General features: G+C 44.5%; 1 pseudogene; it reads right to left on the minus strand.

Moving 5' to 3' along the window:
- Positions 1–10448: 10448 nt before the first annotated feature.
- Positions 10449–18396, minus strand: LOC124099357 (ATP synthase subunit beta, mitochondrial-like; annotated as a pseudogene).
- Positions 18397–22140: the final 3744 nt, after the last annotated feature.

Here is a 22140-nt window from a genome sequence, read left to right on the forward strand (position 1 = left end):
AAAGTCTAATCTGGGACAGAAAAGATCCATTCTTTATAGGACATATCAGGGCACATACAGGATTGTCTGGAGCCCTTAGTTTGGGCAATGATTTAGCAGATAAAACTACACATGACATACATATTTTCTATACACTAGAAGAAGCTATAAATTTTCATAAAAAGTTCCATGTCAACGCTAATACTTTACAAAAGCATTTTAAAATAACTAAGTTACAAGCTAGACAAATAATAAAACAATGTGAAAATTGTGTGACCTTTTTACCACAAGTTAATCTTGGAGTCAATCCTAGAGGATTGATACCTAACCATATTTGGCAGATGGACATCACACACTTGCCAGAATTTGTAAAATTAAAATATTTGCATGTTACAGTTGATACTTCTTCTGGATTTTTGATGGGCTCCCTTCATGCCGGAGAAAAAACTAAAGATGTTATAGCTCATTGCTTACAAAATTTTGCCACTGTGGGTGTTCCAAAACAGTTAAAAACAGATAATGCCCCTGGTTATACTTCTACCTCTTTTAAACAATTTTGCTCAACATTTGGCATTACTCATATAACAGGAATCCCATACAATCCACAGGGACAAGGCATAGTTGAAAGAGCTCATCAAACTATTAAAATGTACTTATTAAAGCAAAAAGAAGGAATTGGGAAGGGGTATATATTCCCCAAAGATAAACTTAAAATAACCCTTTTTACTCTAAACTTTTTAAATTTGGATTCATCAGGACTTAGTGCTGCGGAAAGGCATATGTGTCCAAAAAATGTGCATAAGCCCAAGGTACTTTGGAAGGATATTCTAACCGGACAATGGAAAGGTCCTGACCCAGTAATTGTCTGGAGTCGGGGGTCTGTTCGTGTGTTTCCACAGGGAGAACAGCAGCTGATTTGGATTCCAGAGAGATTAACCAAGGTCCTGACCCAGTGATTGTCTGGAGTCGGGGGTCTGTTTATGTGTTTCCACAGGGAGAACAGCAGCCGATTTGGATTCCAGAAAGATTAACTAAAGCTATTTCTACAGACCAAAAAGAAGATGATTTGGCTCAAATCCATAACAACTGATATCCAAAACTCCAGTTTGGCTATTCTTACATCTGCAACAGAACCAGGATGCTTTTTTCAATATCTATTTTATTATTGCCCTTTGCCATATCATGAAGTTCTATTTTGTTTTTTGAGCTCATACAGACCTAGGTTAATGTTTTGCTGATCAGTTCTATTTTTTGACTATAGAGTTTTTAAACATTGCAATGGAGATTTCACCTGTAAAAAGTTATAAGGCCTTTACTATAATGTTATGTGTTGTATGTATTATATTATGTGTGCACACTTGTGTTTTGTGTTATATGTTTGAATGTACGTATGTCCATATATCATATATGATGAGCGCTCATGATAAAATGGATCCAAATTTTTTTTTCTCACGTGATTTATATGGTTTAATTTAAATTGGGTAAACAACTGTTGAGGATTGTTTTAATATGTAAACAAAAAAGAAGGTTAACAGATCTGTTTGTTTACTTTCACCTTTCCTTTTCATTATATTTAATAATTCTCTTAAAGATAATGTAAATTGCTAAGAAAATTGTTTTCTTTTAGTGCCTTCTGTAATGTTACATAATTTTTTCTTTAGCCATTATTGCCAGAATTCCTATCTTCATCCCAGTGCCGGTGAAGACAATGTAAATTGTTAAGAAAATTGTTTTCTTTTAGTGCCTTCTGGAATGTTACATAATTTTTTCTTTAGCCATTATTGCCAGAATTCCTATCTTCATCCCAGTGCTGGTGAAGTCAAAGATAAAACCAATCTACAGCTTCTACAATAGCCATCACTGAACTGCTTGCAGAACTTGCCTGGACACATTGTGAGCTCACCTGTATGCATTGTGAACTATCTGTTGGTGCAGCAACTTGTGGTAGTGTTGGGGTATTTTTGCTGATGATGTCATTGGTGGTACAATTTTTCCAAAAGGAGCTGTCAATTGGCTTGGTGTATCTTCCTCCCTTCTGCTTGTCATGATCGTCCAGCTAAAATTTGGGGGCCAACAGAGGTGAGGCAAAGAACCTCACCCCCCCGCTGGTACAAAGACCTCTCCACAGGTGTGGCTGTATACTGGACCGGTAGTCAGTGACGGGTAAGATCCAATTGCAATGGTACCAACCTAAGGACCATATGTACTATTGGACAACCTAAGGCAGGCACGGTCTCTAAGCCACATGCTTGTTGTTTAAACAGAGAGGGGGAGATGTTGAGAGCCACAGCCGAAGGGGCCCCAGCAAACTTCCAGCTGCCAGCAAACTTCCAGCTGCCGGCTGATGATTGGCTCACAGCGGCCCCAGCAACATCTAGCTGATTGGCTCCTCTGCGGTGATGCTCATTGGGCTGTTTCCCTGCCCTTTCAGACCACGGAGCTGCTCATTGGGGGACTTTTTTTGCTCTGCCCACGTGACCCAGCCAATCGGCCTCAAGAGCAGGAGGATTGTGGGAGGTGGAGAGAAGCTTGTGTGGGAGAGAGAGGCTTGTGGAAAGCTGGTGGTGGCAGTTGAGGCTCTGAGGGTTTTTCCTGAGAGGCTGTTTTGTTTGGCGTGTGTGGTTCTAAAAATAAAGTTAGTTTCTTTTGACAAGTGGCTCCTGATTGTGCCCAGCCAGACTGCGGAGGTGCACACCTACAGTCCTCACTATTGAGGCAGGAGGATCCCAAGTTCAAGGCCAGCCGTGTCTCAAAATAAAATATAAAAGGGCTGGGGCTGCAGTTCAATGGTTCATCACTTGCATGCATGAGGCCCTGGGTTTGATTCCCAGTGCTGCAGAAAGCAAAAACAAAACTTGCTTGAAGGACCATGTTGGGGGGCTGGGGATGTGGCTCAAGTGGTAGCACGTTCGCCTGGCATGCGTGCAGCCCGGGTTCGATCCTCAGCACCACATACAAACAAAGATGTTGTGTCCACTGAAAACTAAAAAATAAATATTAAAAAAAAATTCTCTCTCTCTCTCTCTCATTCTCACTCTCTCTTAAAAAAAAAAAAAGGACCATGTTGGTCTGGCCTTCAGTCAGGCATCATGGTCAACTCTGGCTGACTTAGCAAGGAAAGGGGTCCATTAAAAGGGAAAGTGAGGTTGGCACCCAGGTGGCGGGGAACCACAATGGAGGCACTGGAGCCGACAACTAAGGCCCCCATCCCAGTAAGGCCCAGTAAGTCCCCTGCCCCTGGTGTACACCTGTCCTGCTCCCACTGACATGGGCAGGCATTGTCCCTGATGGTGCAGCCCTGCCATGTTACCTCCAGGAGCTGGAGGTAGCTCTACCATCACACCTACTCTTTCTGACACAGGGCCCACGGGGAAGCCCACGTCCTCCCTTCAGAAGAGCTGGGAAGTGACCACCTGGTGTTTCTATCTCTTCAAGGTTGCTCCCTAAGTCTCAGAAGGGTGTAGATTCTGGTAACCAGGAGAGACAGATGCCCACTGCAGTGGGCTGGATTCCCAAATGCCCTTGACAGCTGAGGGCCCACCCCTGAGCCACCAGGCATGTGTGCACCAGGGCACATGGCACAGGCCCCGCTGCCCATGAGATACCCCGAGGACTGCTCCTCTAGCTCTACTCTGGCCTCACAGAGGGAAGTCTGGCTCTGGGGCTCTGTCCAGGCCCTCCTTACCAGGGACCAGCCTCGATGCCTGGAGAACACGGGCACCTCCTCAACAGGCAAGTGGCTGAGCAGGTCCTAGTAGATGTGACAGTATGTCCTGGTGGGGCAGGAGCTGAGATTTAAATGTATCCTACACAGCTTTCTCTCTCAAGATCCTACCTCCGTCCACTGACTCATATGGGGGCCCCTGGGGAAGAACCAGCTCAACTCTGTCCACAATTTAGAAATACACAGATTTGTAGGAGAGATTCTGTGGAACCCAGTGGAAGCAGATGATAGGATTTGCCCTATTTCTAAAGGTGTCAGGCAGGACAGCCAGATGTTGAAATAGGACGAGGTTGCAGAGGAAGGAGTGGCATACGGAGGCAGTGCCAGGCCTGATATCAGAACCTGCCCTGTCAGGGTCTTTGCTCCAGGGGCATAGCAGCCATGGATACCAGTTTGGAAGACAGTTTTATTGCAACCCATGAGTTTGGGGCTCAGGTAACAGTCTTCTCATGTCCACAACTAAGCCTAGTAATGACAGAGAGAGTTGTTTGGTTATTCACTCCCCGCATCTTACTCACATTTTGCGAACACTGGTGTCTAAGGGAATCAGTGGGCGTTGACTCCTCGACATGGAGCCTCTGAAGGACCCAGGGCAAGACCAGATCAGATCAGAAGAGGCTTCTCCAGGGCAATGTTGGGGGGAGGGCAGTAAGCAGGGTTCTCTGAGGCAGCAGTGAGTGCAGCCAGCTGGCGTGGGAGGGGTCCTGGCTGGTCACCCTCCAGCTGCTTTCTGTGTCTTCACTCACTAGTCCTCGCTGCAGTCCTACTAGTGGACATTATTGTCATAATCCTCCTCCTCTTTTATGGATGAGAAACTACAGATTAGGTAGTTGTCATGTGTCAACTGCATCTTCCAAAGCCTTTGCCACCGTAGCTCCTGAGCCACCTTCATTCCACTCTGGGACCCTCACACTCCTACCACTGAGAGGCGGGACATGGGAGGGTTAGGCCCCACTGCCCTCCACTTAAACCTGAGCAGTGTTCTGCCTCTCTTGTCACCAGCAGAAAGTCACAGAAGTGAATGATGTTACTGCCACAGTCATGTCTTTGACCCTGGAACTCAGAATGGGCAAGAAGTAGTCCCACTGTCCTGACTTGCCACGCCCTGAGGAAACCCAAGCTAGCCCACAAGGCGACCCCCCAGGAGGTCCTGAGCCCACATGACAAGGAAGAGACACTTAGGCAGCCCAGCTGCTCCATCTCCCTGCAGTTTTCGTTTCAGCCACTGTCTGATCTCGAATGCATGGGAGATACAGAGACGGCCAAGCTGTTCCGAGACTCCCAGCCACAGGAACCATGGGAGGTAATAAAAGGAGGGCCACTCATTTTAGGTTGCCAAGTTTTTGGATTCATAACAAAGCAACAAGAAACAAAAGACTTGTTCAAGCCTTCTCAGCTGAGATTCAAATCACCCATCTAGACACAGGACAATACCCATACACAAAAACATTTTTTTGAAATTTCCAATATGCTTGGAATTTTAGTCCATTTTGTGCTGCTATGACAAAATACTCGAGGCTGAGTAGTTTATAAAGCAGAAATTTATTTATAAATTTCTGGAGGCTGGGGAATTCCAAAAGGTAGGCACTTCAGGTGTGGCTTCCTGGTGAAAGTTGATCTGTTTTTAAGATTGTTCCCTGACATGATATCCACCTGAGAAGAAAAGTGCTGTGTTCTCACATGGTAGAGGGACAGAAGGAGGGAAGGAGTCTTAAGGCCTCTGGCAAGCCCTTGTACAGTGGCACCAATCTAACATCCTTGCCAGCAAAGCCCTCATGATGTCCCCAGAGGCCCTTACTTTCCAACTATGGCACACTGGGGCTTAATTTTCAACACTTGATTATTGTGGGGACACATTGAGACCATGGCACCTTGAGAAGGGGACTGATTATTGTGGGGTTTGGAATTCCTAAGATTCAGGTGACAATTTTTAGTGTGGCCATGTTTGTGCCTATAATTTGATTAGCTCTGATATATTTAAGTAACAAAGCAAAGCCAGACTTTTCTTTCTAAAAATATGCCTATCTTCTTCTTAGCCCATGAATGACAATTAAGTCAAGTGCCTCTCAGGACTCACCCTGGAGGAAAGGACATCTGAAGCCAGTCCTGGTGGCATGGGCCTGTAGTCTCTGCTACCTGGGAGGCTGATGCAGGAGGTTCTCGAGTTGCAGGCCAGCCTGGGCAACATAGCGAGACCCCCATCTCAAAACACACACGCGCACACACACACACACATATAAATGCAGATCTGATCATAACTGTGCAAAGAGTTCATATTCTTAGTCTTCTCTGGTTGGAATCAGGTATAAAGCCCATAAATCTGCTTTTTAAATTAGCTGTCAAATGTTCTAAGTAACTACACAAATTTATGCATCTCATGGAATTATCAGACTGTAGATCTGTGAAATTTTGGATAACGTTTACCCAATGTGATAATTTTACTTTTTGATGAGTAGTTTATTTTAAGCTGTAGCCTCTGGAAGAGTTTAATCTCACCCAGTGTAGTGTTTTTTTTTTTTTCACCATAGAGATAAAGACTGCAGTAACCGTGGCTAGTGTCAGTGAGCACTCGGGTGCCAGGCACCATGTGCTCAAGTCTCCTCAAACCCTCTGCTGTCTCAGGTCAGGGAAGAGACACCTTGGCAGAGGGAGGTTAAGTGCCTTGCCAGACACACAGCTGGAGGGTGCAGAGCCCAGGTGTCAGCACACACTTCGGCAGGGCCTTGCTGCCCTGTGCCTGTTCCAGACCGGGTCCTCTGATGCACAAAATCTGCCTTCACTCAGTGTGTTTTTGGGAAATGTATTTCTTATGTGATGAGGCCTCCCTTGTACTTGTGTGACTCCTCAAAGAGGTTTCGTTCTTAACACAGATAGGCCTCTAAGATTTGCTTTACCAGTAAGACTAATGAAATCGGAAGAGATCACCAACTATGTTACAAAACTCAGAAAAAGCTATCATTGAAGAGTTTTATTTTTGTTTTTGGTACCATGGGTTGAACGCAGGGGTGTTTTACCACTGAGCCACATCCCCAGTCCTTTTTTTTTTTTTTTTTTTTTTTGAGACAGGGTCTTGGCTAAGTTGCCTAGGGCCTTGCTAAGTTGCTGAGGCTGGCCTCAAACTTGCAATCCTTCTGCCTCAGCCTCCTCGGTGGCTGGGACTATAGGTGTGGCCACTGAACCTGGCAATTGTTGATTTCAAAGAATTTATTCTTGGGCTTCCTGTGCCTTGTTGAGGAGTTGCCTAGCATATTTTGGAAAGTCTCTGGGAAGTTTTAAAATAAACAAAATGATAAATATGGATAGGAATTACAGTTGAGGAAACTGCTTTTAGCCCATGATTTCATCAGGAACTCAGCATCACAGCAGGGTTTTCTTTATTATACACTTTACTATAAACAGAAGTCATGCACATTAATTAGTTCAAAAGTGATTGTGTTTTATATAGTAAAGAAGGAAGGGCATGATGTACAGGTAAAGTCAGGCATGACTGGTTTTCAGCTTCACTGCTGGTTTGAGTGAACCACGGGAAGACTAACTCATGTTGTTAGTGGTGGTGCATGAGCATCCTTGGAGAATATCAGAAATCCTCAGGCAGGAGCCCCAGAAGCCAGGACTTGCTGCAGCCACACAGGAGATTGAGTATCCAAGGGAGTTGAATGCAGAGATATCTAGGTTAGCAGAAGAAGATGGTTTCTATAAGTTGTCCAGGTGAGCCTCAAACTTGCAATCCTCCTGCCTCAGCCTCCTGAGTAACTGAGATTATAGGCATGTGCTACCATGCCCAGCCTAGATTGATGGTTTTTTTGTCAATAGCTGAAGTTACCTGGGACTGGTGGGAGTAAATGTCAATGTGCTAGCTATTCTGCTGACAGCTGAGTATCACTGTGCCCCTTTCCCATACCCAGCTACAGCTACAGGGTCTATGGGTGCACAGAGATCAAGGTTGAGGCCAAGAGATCTAGGATGCAGGCATCAGGTGCAGACACCCCGGGATGATCAGGGAAGGTGGCCCGGGATGCCTCTCCCTGCTGCTTCTGTGGCTTCCCTGGCAATTACTCAGTTATCACTCCTGTGGCTGCTGTTTGGATAGCTGCTGATCGGTTGGCCTGGCCCAAGTTGTGCCTTCAACCTGCAGCTCCTCAGTGAGCACATTCTACAACCTCTGGATGTTGGCATTTGTTGTGGCAACTGTTGTCCCTAGTGCTCCTTTTCAGCTGTGATGAGGTACTGAGTCTGCCATCGCTGCCTTGCTACCTGGTTGGGCTCTTATCTTAACAATGACTGCTGCTCTGGAGGTCCCGATCAAGTGAGGGCTGCTTCTGCAGCTGCCTCTGCAACCATCATGGTTACCTTAGAGATTACCACTTCAGGTGCAGGGGAAACTGACTACCTGAAAGTGGTCCGGGAGGCTTTGCCTGGGCCACAGCTGTTCCTGAGGCTCTGCCCACCCTGTTGCTCATACAGGTTGAAGTACCTCCCTGATCTTTATAGCTATGTTACCAATTGGCTGAGGGCTCTTGGTCAATTTGGACAGAAATAGCAAAAAGCCAAAGTACAGATCCCTTAGAGTTAACAGCTCTGAGCTTTGAATGCCTGCTGCTCTCAGTTCTTGGTGTTAGCAGCTCTGAGCTCTGAATGCCAGCAGACTGATCTGTGAGGATCACCTCCCTCGCTCATGACAGTAAGGATAGGTGGGCCGAGCACATCTGTGCAGACTGGCCTGGCAATGCAGAATGTCTAGGGGTCAACAGACAGGAGACTGTGTCATGCATGAGCCCACCCCTTTTGTCCATGTAAGTGGCACTCCTTTAACCCTCATCAGGCCAGTCAGGGAAACTCTGGTTGTATATTACTTCCCTTTGTGCTCAGCAGAAGCCCCATTGAAGCCTCTTTCTGATGGTTTTCTTTGGCATATTAGTGATTTCTAACTGGAGTGGAGCAAGCTGATCTAGTTGTGCTACGAGCTGGTAACACCAAGGACTGCTAGGCCTAAGAATACCTGGAAGCTAGAGAGCTACTGAAGCACTCCAGAGAATGGCCAAGAACTGCAGGAAAGCTGTGTGAAGTTATTAGAACTGGCCATGGAAAGCTGCTGGGAGAGCTGCAGAAGGGCTGCTGGGACCCTCTAGCTGCAGCTGTTAAGAGTTGCAAGCTTGTGCTGCTGAGAGTGGCAGGAGGGTTGCTAACACCAAGAAATAAGAGCCACTGCCATTCTAAGTTCAGAGCTCTAACACACTGAGAGTTGAGATCAGCTGGCATTCTTAGTTCAGAGCTCTAACACACTGAGAGCTGAGAGCGGCTGGCATTCTAAGTTCAGAGCTGTTAACACTAAGGGAGCTGCACTTTTCCTTTTTGTTATCTGTATTCACATTGAGCAAAAAACTCTCAGCCAATTAGTAACATGGTTCTAAAGACCAGGGAGACAACACAGACTGTTTCTAATTGTGTCTATGGGGGAAACTTTGGTTAAGACAGAGCAGGTATCCAGGGAGATCAGAGGTTTGATGGGCCAGAGAACCAGGGAGTTAGAAGGAAATGATAATATTTCAACTCTTGTCCCATAAGGTATAACTGTATGACTTTGGAGGTTTAAAACAACAATATCTATCTATCTATCTATCTATCTGTCTATCTCCCTGCCTCTCTCTCTCTCTCTCCATGATTGTGGGAGTTGACTGGGTTTGGCTAGGTGGCTTTCACTAGAGGCATGGTCTCTCATGCTGTTGCAGTGGCTGGGGCTGAAGTTATCTCAGTCTTCTTCAGTCCTGAGTCTGGTGACTACTGCAGGCTGTTGTCTGAGACCTGAGCTGGGGCGTTTGACTAGGAGATCTAAATGTGGTCTCTTCATATATTCTGGGTTTCCTCACAGCATGGCAACTGTGTTCAGAGAGTTTCTAAAGAAGACCATGGAGAAATCACATTTTATGATCTAGCCTCTGAAGGTACAGAGCATTGCTTTTGCCAACCACAGACCATTTCATATTCAATGGAAACAACACAGATCCCTCTCACATTGGACAAGAGCACATGGAATAGGAGATGTGGTTGTGGCCACCTTAGAAACTCTTCAACAGAGGATACAGAGCAGGATATTGGAGTTTAAGATTACAGAAATCTAGTCATTCAAAATGGGCAAGGACTGGGCTGGGATTGTAGCTCAGTGGTAGAGTGCTTGCCTTGCATGTGCGAGGCACTGGGTTTGATCCTCAGCACCACATAAAAATAAATAAATAAATAAAATAAAGATATTGTGTTCATCTACAACTAAAATATATATACATATTTTTTATAAGGGTCAAGGACCATTCCTGTGGGTAGCTTTAGTGAAGTAGAAAGGTCATCAGGATTGAGGAAGACATGAAACAACGACTCAGGAATTTCATGGTCATCCTCATGGACTCTGACATCCTCAGAAAAGTGGAAGGACTCCAGAATGGTATGATGAGCCAGATATGACGGCGCAGGACTGTAATCCCAGTAACTTAGGAGGCTAAGGCAGGAGGATCACAATTCAAGATCAGCCTGGGCAACATAGCAATCCTTTGCTAAGTCCCTCATTTAATCTTTTTTTTTTCCTGAGGAGGAGTGTACATTTTATTGGAAACCTTAAATACTCTTCAGACAGAACATAATGTCTTTAATCAAGACTCTTGTGTGGCCGACAGAGGAAAACTGTTTTATTAGAATTAGAGGCAAGGACAGGGACAATACACTGGATGAGTGCTTGGTTTGGCAAGAGGACCTCTCACAATGAATGCTCTTCAGTCAGTTTATCAGCTTTTGATACTGCTTCTTCAATGGGTCCCACCATATAAAAGGCTTATTCTGGGAGATGATCATATTCACCCGCCAAAATCTGCTGGAATTCTTTGATGGTCTCCTTCAGAGGTACCAACTTCCCCACATGACTTGTGAAGATCCCAGAAACCTGGAATGGCTGAGAAAAGAAATGCTGCATTTTCTATGCATGGGACACAGTCAACTTATCTTCCTTGGAAAGCTCATTAAGGCTGGCAATAATATCCTGGAGGGATTTCTAGTCCTGCAGGATCTTTTGCACTCCATAGGCAACATCACAATGATCATGCCAACAATGTTGGGATCCATGATGCGAAAGGAGAAGTCCAGAGGATCCACAGCTCAGCAATCTCACGGGACAGCACAGCGGTAGCGCCCTAATGGGCAAAGGCAGTGGCAGGGTCAGTCACGTCATCAGCAGGCACATAGGTAGCCTGTGCAGAGGTGACAGATCCCTTCTTGATAGCAGTGATTCTTTCCTGCATAGTACCCACATCAGTGGCCAGGGCAGGCTACAGCAGAAAGGGTTCTGCCCAACAAGGCAGATACCTCTGAGCCAGCGAAAGACACTATCAGTTAACAGCAGTACCTCTTGACCTTCTTGGTCTCTGAAGTATTCAGCCACAGTTAGTCCAGTCAGAACTACCAGGGCACAAGCACCAGGTGGTTTATTCATTTGACCATACCCAATACTACCTCGGAGGTGGCATATTTTAAGTTGATAACACCAGATTCAATCATTTCATGGTGTAAGTCATGGGTCTTCTCACCAACACCAGTAAATACAGAGTAACCACCATGGGCTTTGGCAACAGTGTTAACCAACTCCATGATCAGCGCTGTCTTGCCAACTCCATTCAGCACCATCAAAGAGCCCAATTTTGCTACCCTTGGCACAGGGAGTTAGCAGATCCACAACCTTGATACCAGTCACCAGAATTTCCTGCTCAACATTTATCTCAATGAACTCAGGAGCCTCAGCATGAATAGGAGCAAATTGTTTGGTTTTAATAGAAACTCTCATTAATAGGTTCTCCAATGACATTCATGGATCTGCCCAAGATCTCAGGACCAACAGGAATTTTGATTGGTGCACTAGAATCTAAGGCTTTCTGACCTCTAACCAAGCCTTCTGTCCCACCCATAGCAATGGTTCCTACTGTGCTCTCACCTAAATGCTGGGCCACTTCCAAAACCAGCTTGGTCTCCCTGCCTTGCACTTCCAGGGCATTTAGGATAGGTGGTGATCGCTCATCAAATGACATTCACTACTACATGGATGGCTGCTACCATGTGCCTGGTGGCCGGCCTGCTTTGACCATGGAGATGTTTGGGCTGCTAGCTTCTGGCAGGCTAGATTGCTGCTGGGGCAACCTTAGTAACAGCTGGACTTGGGGTAGTGGTGCCGAAGGGCTGAGTCCCTGCAAGGCCTGGAGGCTGATGCAGCAGCCACATGGCCCACAAAACTCAACAGGGCAGAGTCCGGGTAGAGACTGAGTCCTCATTTAATCTTGACAACAACTTTTGATGCAGAAACTATTGTTTTCTGTTTTGTAAATATGGCAACAGAAGATCAGAGAGGAAAAGTAACCTGATAAAAATCACATAGCTGATAAATTGCAGAACTAAAATTCAGACTCCAGCAGTCTGGCCCCCAGACCCATGCTCATAAGCCCTGTGCCATGAGCTAATACTCATAGAGGTCAGAACTGAACACCATGTTACTAATGTATACTGTATGTACTGATCTCGCTTCATTGTAAGCCCCCAATGCAGAGCTCTTGACTGTTCTGGTAACTACTTTTTCAGTCTCTAGAAGAGGGTCCGACCACCAAGTAGGTACCCAGCAAGTATATTCTGAGTGAATGGGTACTCAAAAATATTAGCTGTTGGTACCTATGCAACTAAAAGGTCTTCAGCAAATATCTTTTCCCAAATAAAAGGGAACTTCTTTCTCCTCCCAGATTAATTTTTCCATTACCCCAGAAAAAAAAGGCAAAAGCTTTAAAAATAGTGTTTTGCCCTCTCTACTTTCACCATACTTTTCTTTTTTTTTTTAAACCCAAATTTGCTTTACCACTGAGCTACATGCCCAGCCCTTTTTAGTTTTTATTTTGGGGCAGGATCTCACCCAGTTGCCCAGGCTAGCCAACTCCTGAGCTCTGAGGCCACATTAGGACTGGTGTTCAGGTGCCAGCACTGGGGTCCATGGAGCTTGGGAGGAAAGAATTCTGGTGAGGACACATGACAGGGACCTCAGGATGCACAGCACAGGTGGAGTCTCAGCAGGCATCCGAATTTAGCCTGGGTTCCAGCCTACTGCATACCCCAGAGGCCACCTCTGTTCTCACCTTGAGCCAGGAGCAAGAAAAGACTTTGGTGCCTTGTTACAGTGAGAGAATAGAATAAAAGGAGGGAGTGGGAGGAATAACCCACTCATTACCTTCAGGTAACAAACAGAGAGTCCACGTTAAATTGAACAGTGGTTTATCAGAGGAGAGCCACATGATAGAAGAGGGGGGACTTCTAGAACCAGACAGGCCTGGGCGCCAACTGAAGCCCTACATCAAGCAACTGGCAAGTCATCTAGCCTCTGAGACTTACTGCTCTCCTACGAAAAGTGGGGACAACGACACTTCCCTCATACAGATCTCAGAACGTTAAAACACAATATCTCATTTGGCATGTAGATGTGTGTCCAGTGGCAGGTCAGCAAGTCCTCTGTGTATGAAGGACGTTTGTTGGGCCTCTCCTCATCCATTTTTCTTGGGTGGGGTACTAGGATTGAACTTGGGGGCACTCAACCACTGAGTCACATCCCCAGCCCTATTTTGTATTTTATTAGAGACAGGGTCTTACTGAGTTGCTTATCGCATCACTAAATTGCTTTGAACTTGTGATCCTCCTGCCTCTGCCTCCCAAGCCACTGGGATTAGAAGTGTGAACCACTGCACCTGGCTCTTCCAGTTTTTTTGTTTATTTGTTTGTTTGTTTTTTAGAGAGAGAGAGAGAGAGAGAGAGAGAGAGAGAGAGAATTTTTTTTAATATTTATTTTTTAGTTTTCGGTGGACACAACATCTTTTATTTTATTTTTTTTATGTGGAGCTGAGGATTGAACCCAGCGCCCTGCACATGCCAGGCAAGCGTGCTACCACTTGAGCCACATCCCCAGCCCTCATCCAGTTTTTTAAAGTGAGCATTTTCTTCTGAATTGGCAATAATAATAACATAATAGAAGAACCTATTCTCTCTCGAATGTAAGAATTTCTCTCCTCTCAATAGGATGTTCATCTTAGTGTTTTCCTGAAGGGCCTTGGGACACCCAGGCTTCCAGTCTCTGCTGTAGAAAGATTTCTGGTCATCTGCTGCCATACCTGAGGGTCTTTATTTTATTTTTTAAAAATATTTATTTATTTTTAAAAAATATTAATTTTTTTAGTTGGACATGATACCTTTATTTCACTTATTTATTTTTATGTGGTACTGAGGATCGAACTCAGGGTCTCGCACATGCGAGGCAAGTGCTCTACCTCTGAGCCACAACCCCCACCCTGAGGGTCCTTGTTGTGACTTTTTTCTAAAATGTTGGCAGACAATACAAAGCACAGAATTCTAACTCCACCAAGCAAGTCTGGAATCATTGAAGAAGCTTGCAGAAAACTTTTAGATTCCTAGTTTGGATATGGGAACTTGAGCCAACATGATCTTCTTTGTACAAATACAGAAATACTAGATGAAATTTTCTCAGGAGGGGCTGGGGTTGTGGCTCGCTTAGCATGTGTGAGGCACTGGGTTCGAAACTCAGCACCACATAAAAATAAAATAAAGGTATTGTGTCTATCTGAATGAGGCAGCATTTAAACTGGTCCCATTCACTTATTCATTCACCAATAATTCTTTTTAAATATTTTAGTTGTAGAAGGACACAGTGCCTTTATTTGATTTATTTATTTTTATGCGGTGCTGCGAATTGAATCCAGTCCCTCCCATGTGCTAGGTAAGTGCTCCACCACTGAGCCCCAACCTCAGCGCTCACCAATAGTTCTTGAGCACCTGTTATTTTGCCAGGCCCTGCACCAACCAATGGGAGTAAGTCAGGCCCGGTGTTTGCCTTCCTGGGTGCTGCAGTTGGTGGAGCAGACACTAAGTGATGGATCACAGCAAGGAAGTTCCCTTACATACACATTTAAAAAATAATTGCTTGATGAGATACCATCCACCTGCCATAAATCCACCCTTTTAAAATATACAACTCAGTGATTTGTAATTTATTCAAAGAGTTGGGCATCTATCACAGTATTATCTATCACTGATTCTAAAACACTCTCATCGGGCTGGGATGTGGCTCAAGCGGTATCGCGCTTGCCTGGCATGCGTGTGGCCCGGGTTCGATCCTCAGCACCACATACAAACAAAGATGTTGTGTCCGCCAAGAACTAAAAAATAAAAATAAAAATTCTTACAAAAAAAAACACTCTCATCACCCTGAAGAGTAACCCTGTAGCCATTGGCACTTACTCTCCATTCTCACCCACCCCAGCCCTTGACAACCATGAATCTTTCTTTCTTTTAGGGATTTACCTATTCTGGACATTTCATATAAATGAAATCATATACTAAGTGGCCTTTTATGTGTGAGTCTGTTCTCTTTCACCCAGCGTGTTTTCAAAGTATATCCATGTTGGGGCATGTGCATTGCATTCCTTTTTGTGGCTAAATGAAACTCCATTGTATGTATATGCCACATTCTGATTATGAGAAACTGCTGTGTCTCCATTTTTGAGAAACCAGCCTCTACCTCAGAGCCTATCCAAGGAAGGGGGCGTGTCCCTTGTCCTTGGAAAAACCCACAGAGCGCTCCTAAGCACATACCCACCCTGCTGAGTTGTGTGTCTGCAAATAACAGGAGAGATCTGTGGCGCCAGGTGTCCCTGACTCAGTTAGGCTAGGTGAAGACCCATAGCAACCCCCTAGCAACCACCAATCAGCAAGAGACAGGGAAAATACCAGGGATGCCAGATGACCCCCCCCCCCAGTAGTTTATGGTGGTTGATAATATGTTGGGAAACCATGTAGTTTAACACGTACACCCCTCTTGGCCTAAACCAATCAGTTCAAAGGAGTCCCCCTCTTGTACTAACCAATCACCCCTACCCAACTTGTTCCCGCCAGTGAATGTGCTAATCAATGTTAAGAGTTGTTGTTTGACTTTCTCACGGTATGGAATGATTTGCTGTGTGATGTTGTGACACAGAGTATCCCCCAAAACCTATAAAATCTCACTGAACAAAGGACTGGGACTCACTCCCTGGGACAGCTGCGACGGGAACGGTTGTGAATCCAGGCTCAAGCTTGCAATAAAGACTCTTGTGTGATTGCATTGAATTCGGCTCCTGGAGGTCTATTGGGGTCCCACGAATCTGGCATTACAATTATCCACTCATCACCTGATGGACATTTCTGGCTATCTGGAACAATGATACTATGCACATTCATGGACAATTTTTGTGTAGACTGTTGTTTTCAGTTCTCATTGGTGTATACACATGAGTGGATCACTAAATCTTATAGTGACAAAGGTGGTTTAGATCTGGAATGTCCCCCAAAGGACCATGTGTCAATGACTTGTTCCCCAATGGTGGCCTGGCGGAAACTTTAGGGGGTGGGGCCTATTTGCTGAAAGTAGGTCACTGGGGTGTGTCCCTTTTGAGTGAGTAACTCTTGTCCATGCCCTTTCCTATCACTTCCTCCCTCCCTCTCTGCCCCCCTCCTCCCTCTCTCTCCTTCCCATCCACACGGAGGTGAGCAATTCTTGCTCTACCATGAGCTCCCAGTCACAACATCCTGCATTACCACAAGCCCACATAATGGAAGCAAGTGACTACAGACAAAACCTCTGAAACCATGAACCTAAATAAATCATTCCTCTTTAAAGTTGTTCCTCTCAAGTATTCTGTCACAGTGATGGGAAACTTACTAATACAGAAAACTGGTGTCAAGAAGTAGGGTCGGGCTGGGGATGTGGCTCAAGCGGTAGTGTGCTCGCCTGGCATGTGTCCCAGGATCGATCCTCAGCACCACATACAAACAAAGATGTTGTGTCTGCTGAAAACTAAAAAATAAATATTAAAAACTCTCTCTCTCTCTCTCTCTCCCTCTCTCTCTTTAAAAAAAATAACATGACTTAAAAAAAAAAGAAGTGGGGTCATTTCTATGACTATACCTGATGATGCCATTCAGAAGCCTTTGGAACTGGTTTGTGGAAAAAGTGTGGAAATGTTTAGATAAGCAGACTAAAGAAGTCTAAGAACACTTGAGCTTGATGAGTGATTCTGGTGTGAGCTCAGAAAACCGGAATGCTGATAGAAATGCAGAGGGTAAAGGCTGTGTTGATGAGGTTCCAAACACAAATGAGGACTCCATAGGAAATGACTACCAGACATCATTGTTACATTCTAGAGAAGAGTGGTCTACATTTTGTCCACACCTTGAGACTTTGAGTGACACTGCATTTAAGGATGATGGATTAATTATCTGGTGGAAGAAATTTCAAGACAGCACAATATTCAGGATATGGCATGGGTATTGCTGTCTACTTTTAGCCAGATTTATTGTGAGAATTAAGAGCAAAGAGCAGAGCTGAATGATTTGAAAAACTTATACTTTAGCAGAAAAGAAGCACATGTACATTGGAATTGAAGAAGGTGAGGTTACTGAAGAGATTAGTGCCATTAAGAAGAAGTCAAGCCTGGTGCAGTGGCTCACGCCTGTAATCCTAGTGGCTCAGGAGGCTGAGGTGGGAGAACCATGAGTTCAAAGCCAGCCTCAGCAAAATCAAGGCACTAAGCAACTCAGTGAGACCCTGGTCTCTAAACAAAATACAAAATAAGACTGGGGATGTGGCTCAGTGGTTGAGTGCCCCTGAGTTCAATCCCTGGTACCCCCCAACAAAAATTATTTTAAAAGAAGCCAAGTGCTTTGTACTAGGACAATGGAAAGCTAACTCGAGGGCTCTCAGGAATCAACCAGACCCCATCCAGGTCAGGCTCAATGGTATAAAAATATAATCTGATTTGAAAGACTTTAGTTTGAGAAGAGAGCGCTAGGGTACACTGCTTACATAGGGCTTCCCAGGAAGTTACTCCCTCAGGAATCATTTCACTGTGCAGTTGTTGAGGTACTCAGAGGCCACTATGCTGTGGTCTAAGCAGGACTGACTACTGCTTCAGCCATGGGAGACTGACATCATCCACATGATGTGGGTTTTGTAGGTATGCAGAAAGCAAGGGTTTTGGAGTAACACAGAGGCTTCCATTCAGATTTTAAAGGAAGGCCTGGGAGGCAGGGTTGGAGTCCCTGCAGGCTGCACCAGAAAGGGTGATGCCTAAAGCTATGAGAGTTAAACTGAAGCTATAATGGAGACCCCAGAAGTTAAAGATGCCACCAACACGGAATGCCTGCTAAGGAAAGTTGCAGGCAGTGAACAGAGCGAACCCCAGAGAGTGTTGGATGGGTTATGGCACACAAAGCCATACAGGTGGATTACCAAGTCCTTTGGAGCTCACATCACACTCCCAAGTACCCCCAAATGTTGGGCATACATACAGCTACAGATTTTAATGTTTGTCCTACCTGGTTTAATTCTTGCTTTGGTCTGATCCTTCATGGTTTTCTTCAATTCCTCCCTTTTCAAATGGGAATGTTTACCCTGTGCCATTGTTTATTGGTTAGTCAGTTTTCCATTTCTGTGACAAAATGTGTGAGATAATAAACTTAAAGGAGGAAAGAGTTGCTCTGGCTCCTGGTTTTGGAGTGTTTAGTCCATGGTCAGTTGGCTCTGTTTCTTCTGGGCCTGTGCAAAGAGTGCATGGGGGGAGCAAAGGGGCTTACCCCATGGTAGCTAAGAGGCAAGTGGGGGGTCCTTGCAGAGTCGATGTCATGCCACCAATAACCAGCGCCCTTCCTCTTGACCCCACTCCCCTTGTGCGGCAGTGCTCCGGGCTGGCAACCAAGCCTTTACCATAGGGGCCTTCCAGAGACATTTGAGATCCAAACCAGATAATGGTTTCATCAGTGGTTAACAAATCCCCAGCATCTTAGTTAAGATTTAGATAAAATATTCCACGGGGCATGGCAGGACAATCTTTTTTTTTGGAACTGGGGACTCAACTTGGGCACAAAACCACTGGGTCACATCCCCAGCCCTATTTTGTATTTTATTGAGAGCCAGGATCTCACTGAGTTGCTTAGCACCTCACTTTTGCTGAGGCTGACTTTGAACTCGTGATTCTCCTGCCTCAGCCTCCTGAGCTGCTGAGATTACAGGGATTACCATCGCACGGGCACCATCGCTGGGGCACAATCGGTTTTTATGAGGTAGCTCTAGTGGGAACAAAACAGCAACACAGTATGAAAAGCAACTGGCCAGAGTGGCTGCAGGCAGTTCTCGTAAGGGCTAATGCAGAGGGACTGCCTGAGCAGCAGCTAGGACTACTAGACTGTTGTGGGTGGCTGTTGGCTGTCTCCTGATTTCATTGAAGATCTGATAGACAATTGAGTTTCTGTTTGATGACATGAACTTTAGCATGCTTTGGTCTGTTAGAGTCTAATGTGAGAGCTTAGACCCCAACAATGATTTTCCATAAATTGTGTTTAACAGATAAAAGGCAGTCATTTTCTGCTTTCTGGTGGGAAAAAACAGATCAAAACAAGAGAACTACTGAGGCCACTTCTCCTTCTGTATCCAAAAAGCTGACTTGAGAAAACAAAATCATCACTTAGAGTGGGAAAGCCCTCCAGGATTAAGATGGTTGAGCAGTGGCTAAGCCACAGTGTGTGTTAAATCTCCAAGGTGAGAAGTAGTGGAGGGTGTACCTGAGGTGCTGCTTAGCAATGAGCAGTCAAACACATAGCAAGGTCACAGGTTTCCTCGAAGTTCCTCTTACAGTGTCCTTTACGTTACTGCCAGGGCAGACGTGTAAATTACCTGTAGCAGACAACCTAAAATCATTGGTACACAGACTTTGAGAGTAAGCAGACAGAAACAGAAGGAGCTAATCGGGAAAATATGTCAAAAGAGAAGGACCAATGGGACAGACTCTGTCAGGGTCCACTGAGGTGTGTGATGCTGAGGTGTCTCCATGCCTGGGAAAGGGAGGTCTCTTTATTTTATGTAAATTTTTAAAATTTATATATGACAGCAGAATGCATTACAATTCTTATTACATATATAGAGCACAATTTTTTATATCTCTGGTTGTATACATAGTATATTCACACCAATTCATGTCTTCATACCTACCTGTACTTTGGATAGTAGTGATCATCATATTCTACCATCATTAATTACCCCATGCCCCCTCCCTTCCCCTCCAACTCCTTTGACCTATCTAGAGTTTGTCTATTCCTCCCATGCTCATGCTCCCTATCCCACTATGAATCAGCCTCCTTATATCAAAGAAAACATTCAGCATTTGTTTTTTTGGGATTGGTTAACTTCACTTAGCATTATCTTCTCTAACTCCATCCATTTACCTGCAAATTCCATGATTTTATTCTCTTTTATCGCTGAGTAATATTCCATTGTGTATATATGCCACATTTTTAATCCATTCATCTACTGAATGGCATCTAGGTTGGTTCCACAGTTTAGCTATTGTGAATTGTGCTGCTATAAACATTGATGTGGCTGTGTCCCTATAGTATGCTGTTTTTAAGTCCTTTGGGTATAGACCCAGGAGAGGGACAGCTGGATCAAATGGTGATTCCATTCCTAATTTTCCAAGAAATCTCCATACTACTTTTCATATTGGCTGCACCAATTTGCAGTCCCACCAGCAGTGTATGAGTGTACCTTTTTCCCCACATCCTCGACAATACTTATTATTGTTTGTATGCATAATATCTGCCATTCTGACTGGAGTGAGATGAAATCTTAGAGTGGTTTTGACTTGCATTTCTCTAATTGCTAGTGATGATGAATACTTTTTCATGTATTTGTTGATTGATTGTACATCATCTTCTGAGAAGTGTCTCTTCAGATCCTTGGCCCATTTATTGATTTTTTTTTTTTAGTGTTTAGCTTTTTGAGTTCATTATATACCCTAGTGATTAGTGCTCTATCTGATGTGTGAGGGGTAAAGATTTGCTCCCAAGATGTAGGCTCTCTATTCACCTCACAGATTGTTTCTTTTGCTGAGAAGAAACTGTTTAGTTTGAGTCCATCCCATTAATTGATTCTTGATTTTAATTCTTGTGCCACAGGAGTCTTTTTAAGGAAGGTGGGGCCTAATCCCACATATTGGAGATTAGGGCCTACTTTTCTTCTAATAGATGCAGACAGAGTCTCTGGTTTGATTCCTAGGTCCTTGATCCACTTTGAGTCGAGTTTTGTGCATGATGAGTGATAGGGGTTTAATTTCATTTTGTTGCAAATGGATTTCCAGTTTCCTCAGCACTATTTGTTGAAGAGGCTAACTTTTCTCCAATGCATGTTTTTGGCACCTTTGTGTAATATAAGATAGTTGTAATTTTTGTGGGTTAGTCTCTGTGTCCTCTATTCTGTACCATTGGTCTTCCAGTCAGTTTTGGTGCCAATACCATGCTCTGTAGTATAGTTTAAGGTCTGGTATAGTGACTCCACCTGCTTCACTCTAGGGAAGGGAGGTCTCTTTAGTAATGCAGATACACTGAGGTAACTTCTGGCCACTGTGCCCACATTTACATGGGATTAACTTGTAGATGAAACCCCTCCTGAATAGGGTGGCCACCATGACAGTTCTGGAGAGGATAAACTAGAGTCAAAAACTTCACCAACGTGAAGGAGGAACTGCACAAACAGTGGCAGCCGCTCCTGCTATGCAAGCCTGTATGTCTTTTCTTGGTGTGTGGGCTGACCTAGTAACAGAATGTGTAAAGGTGAAGGAAGGTCACTTCTGAGGTTAGGTTACAAGATCATATTGTGTGTTTTAATGGGACCTAGGGCCTCACACATGCTAAGGAAATATTCTACCAGGGGCCCACACCTCCAATTCTCTCTTCGATTTCTTGGGGGAAACTGCTCTTTATGGAAAGGTGCAAGGGGCAGCAAACTGATGACTCCAGCAGAGGCTTGTCATCGGCCACCAGACTGCTTGAAAGAGGATTCTTTTTTTGTTTTTTTAATATTTATTTTTTAGTTTTAGGTGGACACAATATTTTATTTTATTTCTATATGGTGCTGAGGATTGAACTCAGGGCCTCATGCATGCTAGGCAAGCACTCTGCCACTGAGCCACAACTCCAGCCCCTTAAAAAAGGATTTTTAAGCAAGCATACACCTTGATGTAGACAGAGAGACAGAGACACACTGAGTCATATGATCCAGGTGAACTGCACCTAGATTCCTGACCCACAGAAACTGCAAAAATAAGTTTATTGTTTGTTTTAAAGTACAAAGTTTGGGGTAAATTGTACCCAATAATAGATAACTAAGGACACTGATTATTACCCCAAATGTCTACATAAAGCCCCTAAAAATTTGAGTGCTGCAACCAGAGAAAAGCTAGTAATCTCCAGAAACAGCATATTTCTTTTGGAACAGTGAGATTTATGTGTTTTCCTTTTAGCTGTGGCCACCAGAAAGCTCAGAACCAACGTTG

The sequence above is a fragment of the Marmota monax genome, unplaced genomic scaffold, assembly GCF_021218885.2.
Source record: "Marmota monax isolate L192 unplaced genomic scaffold, Marmota_monax_Labrador192_F-V1.1 WCK01_AAM20220418_F8-fsc00086, whole genome shotgun sequence".
In the NCBI taxonomy this organism is placed as follows: Eukaryota; Metazoa; Chordata; class Mammalia; order Rodentia; family Sciuridae; genus Marmota; species Marmota monax.